The sequence below is a fragment of the Globicephala melas genome, chromosome 2 (assembly GCF_963455315.2).
Source record: "Globicephala melas chromosome 2, mGloMel1.2, whole genome shotgun sequence".
NCBI classification, from domain to species: domain Eukaryota; kingdom Metazoa; phylum Chordata; class Mammalia; order Artiodactyla; family Delphinidae; genus Globicephala; species Globicephala melas.
The window spans coordinates 56,108,952-56,117,279 of record NC_083315.2 but is presented as its reverse complement, the minus strand read 5'-3'; positions in this window follow the sequence as shown (position 1 = coordinate 56,117,279).

The window sequence follows — 8,328 nt, the reverse complement described above, 5'->3', positions numbered from 1 at the left end:
TCTGTGATTAATAAACGTTTTCATGCTCTCTCAGTACATGTCTGACATCATCAGTCTTGACATCTGAACCAAATTTTGGTTGGGATCCATCTCCTTTCTACAGTGTATCCACAATAACATCCATTCATGATAAAAACTAGGAATAAAAAGGATACTTCTTTAACCAGATAAAAACCATCATCAACAAGTAAAAAAAACAAACAACAACAGCAAAAACCCCAGCAAGCATCACACTTAATGGTGAAAGAAAAAATGACTTCTCCTTTAGATTGGCTACAGTGTTTGGATGGCCTCTCTCACCATTCCTAGTCAACACTAGAAGTCTTAGCAAATGTAATAAAGCATCAAGAAGGGATAAGGAATAAAACTCTCCCTTTTCATAGGTGACATGAACACATGCACAGAAAAGTCCCAAGGAATCTAGAAGAAAGCACCTAAAATTAGTAAATGAACTTACCAAGTTCACAGTACACAAAGCCAACCTTCAAAAAATCAGTTGTGTTTCTATATAATAGCAATGAATCATTGAAATTTGAAAGTTAATACCATGTACAATAGTACCAAAAAAAATGAATCTAACAAAATATGTGCAGGATCTGCACTTTGAAAACTACAAAATGTTGATGAAAGCAATCAATCAAGACCTAAACAGATGGAAAGTTATACCATGTTCATGGGTTGGGAAACTTAATATTATTTAGATATCAATTTTCCCAATTTGATCCATATATTCAATTCAATTACAAACGAAATTACAGTAAGTTTCTTGGGTAGATATTAACAAGCTTATTCTAAAGTTTATATAAAAAGCAAAAGAACTAAAGTAGTTAATTCAATTTTGGAAGAAAAACACAGTTGAACTACTCATACTACCATATTTCAGATTACTATAAAAGTACAGTATTAAAAGTAGTGGGGGGGGGGCTTCCCTGGTGGCGCAATGGTTGAGAGTCCGCCTGCCGATGCAGGGGACGCGGATTCGTGCCCCGGTCTGGGAGGATCCCACGTGCCGCGGAGCGGCTGGGCCCGTGAGTGGTGAGCCATGGCCGCTGAGCCTGCGCGTCCGGAGTCTGTGCTCCGCAACAGGAGAGGCCACAGCAGTGAGAGGCCCGTGTACCGGAAAAAAAAAAAATAGTGGGTATTGGTAAAAAGGATAGACATATAGTTAAATGAATGAGGATAAAGATACCATAAATAAACCCAGACAAATATAGTCATCTGATTCTTAAAAATGCAAAGGCAATTCAGTGTAGAAAAGATAGTTATCCACATATGGATTTTAGAAAAATTGTACGTCCATATGCAGAAAAATGCATCTTGACCCATATCTAACATCTTAAAAATAACTCCAAATGTACCAGAACTCTAAATATAAATCATAAAAAAGTATAAAAATTCTAGAGGAAAACAAAGGGAAAAACATCTGTAGGTTCAACAAAGTGATTTTAGACACAACACCAAAAGCATGAGCCACAAAAGAAAAAAATAATTGGACTTTATTTTTATTTAAGAAAAAAATATTTATTTGGCTTCACTGGGTCTTAGTTGTGGCACACAGGATCTTCGTTGTGGCATGTGGGCTCTTAGTTGTGGCATACGAGATCTAGTTCCCTGACCAGGGATCAAACCTGGGCCCCCTGCACTGGGAGTACGGAGTCTTAACCACTGGACCACCAGGGAAGTCCCCATAGTTGGACTTTATTTTTTAAAAATTTTGCTCTATTAAATAAAGCTGTTCAGATGTTGAAAATAAAAACACAAGGTTGGAGAAAATATTTGCCAATCACATTTCTGACAACAGACTTGTATTCAGAATAGGAAGAACTCTCAAAACTCAACAATAAGAAAACAATGTAAGTTGACAGAAGTTCTGAAGAGATATTTCACCAAAGAAGATGTGAGGGTGGCAAGTAAACATATAGACAGATGTGATGCTTAATATCTTTATCCATTAATGAAATTCAAATTACAACCAGCCCTCTGTATCCGCGGGCTCAAGGAACAGTGGATGGAAAACACTACACAATCTGTGGTTGGTTGAATCCGCCAATGCAGAACTGAGAGCCAACTGTAAGGCACACAGGGATTTTGGTATTCTTGAGTGTCTTGGGACCAATTCCCAGAGGATACCGAGGGATGACTGTAAAACCACACACACAAAAACATGGCTATACTTTGTGCTGACAAGATGTGGAGCAACTGAAACCCATATACATTGTGGGTGGAAATGCAAAAATGGTGCAGCCACTTTGGGAAAAATGTGACAGGTTTGTTAAATAACTTATTGAAATTTTCCTTGAGAAAAATGTAGATTCACATGCAGTAGTAAGAAATATGAGATGTCCCTTATATACTTGTAGGAGTTTCCAACAATGGTAACATTTTGCAAAACTATAGTATCGTATCACAACTAGGATATTCACCTTGATACAAACCACTGATACTATTTAGATTTCCCATGTTGTACTCATTTGTATGTGAGTGTATTAAATTTGATGGATTTTATCACCCCTGTATATTCTTTACCCACCACCATAGTCAATACAATGAGGAATTACAACACAACAAGGATGCCTCCTGTCAACCTTTTAAAATCTACCTACTTTTGCACACCTTACTTCCATCCCTAAATTCTGGCAACAACTAACACATCTTCCACTTCTAAAATGTGTCATATCAAAGTTATATAAATGTAACCATATGACATGGAAACTTTGGGGATTGCTTTTTTACACTCAGGATAATTTCCTAGAGTTTCTAAATTGTTGCAGGTGCCAAGAGTCAATTCCTCTTCATTGGTGAGTAGTATTCCATGGTATGTTTGGACTACAGTTTATTTAATCATTCACCTGTTGAAGGCTATCTGGGTTGATTCCAGTTTGTAGCTACTACAAATAAAACTGCTCTGACCATTAGTGGACAGGTTTTAATGTGAACACAAGTTTCCAGTTCTCTGGGATAAATGTCCAGGAGTGCAATTGCTGGGTCATATGGAAATTGCAAGTCTAGCATTCTGGGAAACTGCCAAATGGTTTTCCAGAGTGGCTGTACCATTTACATTCTCACCAGCAAAGTCTGAGTAAAGCAGTTTCTTTGCATTCTCAAAGGCATTTGGTGGTATCACATTTTTTTTTTTTATTTTAGACATTCTTATATTTCTGTAGTGATATCTCATTGTGGTTTTAATTGGAATTTCCCTGATGGCTGCTGAGACTGAGCATCTTTTCATGTGCTTCTTTGCTATGTGTACTGTATATCCTCTTGGGGGAAGTGTCTGTTCATATAGTTTGCTAATTTTAATTGGACTTTTTTTTTTTTTTACTGTTGAGTTTATATCTTCTAGCTACTAATCCTTTGATAGGTACGTGATTTGGAAATATTTTCTCAGTCTGTCGCTTGTGTTTTCATTCTGTTCTCAGGGCTATTTGCACAGCAAAGGTTTTTTAATTTTGATAAGCTGCAAATTATCATTTTTTTGGTGTCAATCTAAGAAAACTTTGCCTACCCTCAGATTCTGAAGATTTTCTCCAATGTTTTTCCAAAACCTTTATAGTTAACATTTTACATTTAAGGCAATGAAGAATTTTGAGTTAATTTGTTGTACAGGGTATTAGGTCTGGGTTTAGGTTAAGATTCATTCCCCCCACCCCCGCCATGGATTTCCAATTGCTCCAATACCATTCGTTGAAATGGCTATCGTTCCTCCACTGAGTTGCTTTTGTACTATTGTGGAAAGTCAGGCATATTATTTGGGGTCTGTTTCTGGGTTCTCTATTCTGTTCCATTGATTGATGTTCATCTCTCCCCATTAACACAATGTCTTGATTACTGTAGCTATATAGTGAACCTTAATATCAAGTACAATGTTTCCTCCAACTTTATTCTTATTTTTTGAGATTTTTAAAGCTATTCTAAAACCTGTACCTTTTCACATAAATTTTAGAATCGGTTGTTTATGTCTACAAAAATTCTTGCTAGGGTTTTTATAGGAATTGCATTAAACCTATAGATCAATTTTGGGAAAATTGACATTTTTTACTATGTTGAGTTTTCCAACCCATAAACATGATACATCTCTCCATTTATGGAGGTTTTCTCTATTTCTTTCATCAGCATTTTGTAATTTTAGGCACTTAGATATTACACAGGTTTTTTAAGTGCATACCCAACATTTCACTTTATTTGAAGTGATTGTCAGTTTATTGTGGTTTCTACAATTGTTAGTATATAGAAATGTGATTGATATTTGTGTGTCCACCTTATAAACTGGGACAGTGATGAACTTACTTATTAGTTCTTGGAGTTTTCTTGTAGAATTCTTGGGATTTTTACATAGATAATCAGATCATTTACAAATAGGAATAATTTTATATCTTCCTTTCTGATCAGTATGCTTCTTGTTTCTTTTTCTTGCCTAGAACTTTCAGTACTGTGGGAAATAAGAGTGGTCAGAGCTGATATCTTTGTCCTGTTCCTAATCCTAGGGGAGTTGGGAAGCATTAAGTATGTTAGCTACAATTGCTGTTGTTTTCTGTAAATGCTCTTTATCAAGTTCAGACAATTCCTCCCAGCTATGAACTTGCTGAAAAATTTTTTCTTATCATGAATGAGAGACAGATTTTGTGAAATGTATTTTCTGCCTATCAATTGATAAGATCATATGATTTTTTTCCCTTTAGCTTGTTGACATGATGGATTGCATTGATTGATTTCAAATGTTGTATGAACATTGCATCCTGGAATAAATCCAATTTGGTCATGGTAAATAATTCTTTTTACACTCTAATAGATCCAGTTGCTAATTTTAAATTCATGGGAGAGATTGGTCTCTAATTTTCTTTTCTTTTTACACTATTTTTGTCTGGTTTTGAAATCAGACTAATACTGTCCTCATAAAATGAGTTGAGAAGTGCTCCTTCCTCTGTTATATTCTCAAATAGATTGCATAAAATTGGTTTATTTTTCTTCAAATAATTTTTAGAACTCTTCAGTGGAACCATATGAACCTGGAGATTTATTTTTCCAGACATTCTAAATTGCTAATTCAATCCCTTTAATGATTTAGAGATATTCAGATTATCTATTTCATTCTGCATGAGTTTTTGCAGTTTGGGTATTTTATTTTGGAATTGTTCTATTTCTTCTATGTTTTTAAATTTATGAGTAATTGCTCAAACCATCCCATTGTTATCTTTTCAACAGCTGCAGACTATGTAGTGATATCCCCAGTTTCATTCCTAATATTGATGATTTGAGTTTTCTCTCTGTATTTTTGTCAGACTTGCTAGAGGTTCATCAATTTTATTGATTTATTTCCCAAAGAACTAGCTATTTGTTTCATTTATTTTTCCTATTTTTTTCTGTCTGAAATTTCATTAATTTCTGTTCTTATCTTTATTATTTCCTTCCTTCTTCTTGCTTTGGATTTATTTTGATCTTATTTTCATAGTTCTTGAGGTAGGAAATTAGGTTATTTATTTAGACCTTTCTGCATTTCTAATGAAAACATTTAGCAGTATACATTTCTCTCTTAACATTGCTTTGGCTACATCCCACATATTTTGATATTATGTATTTTTGCTTTCATTCAGTTCTATGTGTTTTCAAATTTTCTTTGAGATTTCCCCTTTGACCCAGGACTTATTTAGAGTGTTGTTTACTTTCTGCATGTATAGAGTTTCCTGTTGTCTTTCTACTATTAACTTCTACTTTGAGACTGTTGTGGTTGTAGAGCACACACTCGGTATGATATTTGGTGAGTTTGATTTTTTTGCCCAGGATAGGGTTTATCTTGGTGAAATTTCCAAAGGTGCTTGGGAAAAAATGTGTATTCTTCTGTTGATTGGTGGACTGTTCCGTGTGTCAGTTACATCCTATTTTGTGTGTTGTTCAGATCTTATATAGCCTTGTTGATTTCATAGTAGGTGGTTGTGGGTGTTGAAATCTCCAACTGTAATTGTAGATTTGTCTGTTTCTCCTGGCATCTCTATCAATTTTTGCTTCATGTACTGTGAAGCTCTGTGCTTTGGCTATTACACATTTAGGATCATTATGTCTTTCTGGTGGATTATTAATCCACCTTTTATCATTGTGTGATGTTCTTCTCTGCCTCTGGCAGTTTTCTTTGCTCTGGAGTTCTCTTTATTAGATATGAACCTAGACAATCCTGCTTTTAAAATATAATGTTTACATGGCGTATCTTTCTCCCTCCTTTCAATCTACATGTCATTGAATTTAAAGTGAGTTTCTCATATAAAGTTTATAGTTGGGCCCTGTTTTTTTCTTAATCCACTCTGCTGCTCTCTGTCTGTTCATTGTATTTCTATATAAGGTATTTATTGACATGTTAGATATTAAGTCTGCCTCATTTAAAATTAATTAATTAAGTAATTTTTGGCTGCATTGGGTCTTTGTTGCTGCCTGTGGGCTTTCTCTAGTTGTGGCAAGTGGGAGCTGCTCTTCGTTTTGGTGCACGGACTTCTCATTGTGGTGGATTCTTTTATTGCGGAGCACAGGCCCTAGTTGCATGGGCTTCAGTAGTTGTGGCTTGCAGGCTCTAGAGTGCAGGCTCAGTAGTTGTGCACTGGGCTTAGTTGCTCTGCGGCATGTAAGATCTTCCCAGACCAGGGCTTGAACCTGTGTCCCTTGCATTGACAGGCGGATTCTTAACCACTGCACCACCAGGGAGGTCCCTAAGTCTGCCTTTAAAATACTTTTTTCTGTTTGTTTCTTCTGGTTCTCATTCCTCTGTCTCTTTTCCTGCCTTCCTGTGGATTATTTGAACACTTTTTAGGATTCTACTTTGATTTACTTGTCATGCTTTTGGGTGTATCATTTTATATATTTTTCATTCTAGTTGCTCTGGGTTGGTACTACAATACAGGTACATGACTTATCATAGCTACTGGTATTACTATTTTACCACTTAGTGTTACATGTGGAAACCTCAGTTCCATTTAGGCACCTTACTGGGCCATTTTTAAACACCATTGTCTGGAGTGTCAGATAGTGTTACAGTTTTTTTCAGTCATTAAATATGATTTATAAAGCTCATTAGGAAAAGGAAAACATACCTATATTTTTCTTTTTACCATTGTTCCTTCATTTATCATTTCCCTCCTTTTGAAGAACTTGCTTTAGCCACTCTTTAAGGATAGGTCTTCTAGCACCAAATTCTTATTGTTTTCCCTCGTCTGACAATGTTTTCATTTTCTCTTTATTCTTAAAGAATAGCTTCACTAGATACAGAATTCTTGGTTGACAGATCTTTTCTTTCAGCACTTGAAAAATATTGTGCTACTTCCTTCTGCCTCCATGATTTGGGTTCTGATAAGAATTCTGTTGATATTTGAGTTAGTGTTTCCTTATTGGTAAGGTATTGTTTCCCTTTGCTTGCTTTCCAGATTTTTCTCTTTGTCTTTGGTTTACAAAACTTCATTATGATGTATCTTGAAATGATTCTTTGGGTTTATCTTATTTGGGTGTTCTTAGCCTTTTTGAGCTGTAGGTTTGTGTCTTTTGCCAAATCAGAGAAATCTTCAGCCATTATTTTTTCAGATATTCTTTCTGCCCCATTATCTTTCTCTTCTCCTTTTGGGACTTTGATGATATGATTGTTGGATCCTATGTTATTTTCTTACAGATCTCTGAGGCTCTGCTCATTTCTTTCCATATATTTTCTCTTTTTTGCTCAGATTGGCTGAATTTTATTGATACATTTTCAAGTTCACTTATTCTATCCTCTGTAATTTCCATTCTATTATTGAGCTCATCCAGTGAGTTATTGTTTTCTCTTACTTGTATTTTTCAGTTCTATAATTTCCACTTGGTTATTTTTGTAGCTTTTGTTTCTGTGCTGAAAATTTCTATTTTTTTCATTTGTTTCAAGGGAATTTGTAACTGATTATTGAAGCGTTTTTATGACAACCGCTTTAAAAATCCTTGTCAACTAATTTCAAGATCTGATTCATCTTGCTGGTGTTGGTTGGTTGTCTTTTCTCATTCAAGGTGGTTCTTAGTATGACAGTTGACCTTCAACTCTATGCTGGCTATTTTGTCTATTAGATTAGGGGGCTGAGTTCTATTTAAATCTTTTAATTTAGCTTGCTGTCACCCTTTGCAGGTTTAGTGTGTGGCTCTTATCCAAATTTTGTGGGTTGTGGTTCGAATGGCAGTTTCACGTTCAGAAACTTAGCAGTGTTATTTTCCTCTGTTTGGCTTATCTGGTGCCATGAGGATCTCAGTGTTTTTATTGCGGAGCACAGGCCCTAGTTGCATGGGCTTCAGTAGTTGTGGCTTGCAGGCTCTAGAGTGCAGGCTCAGTAGTTG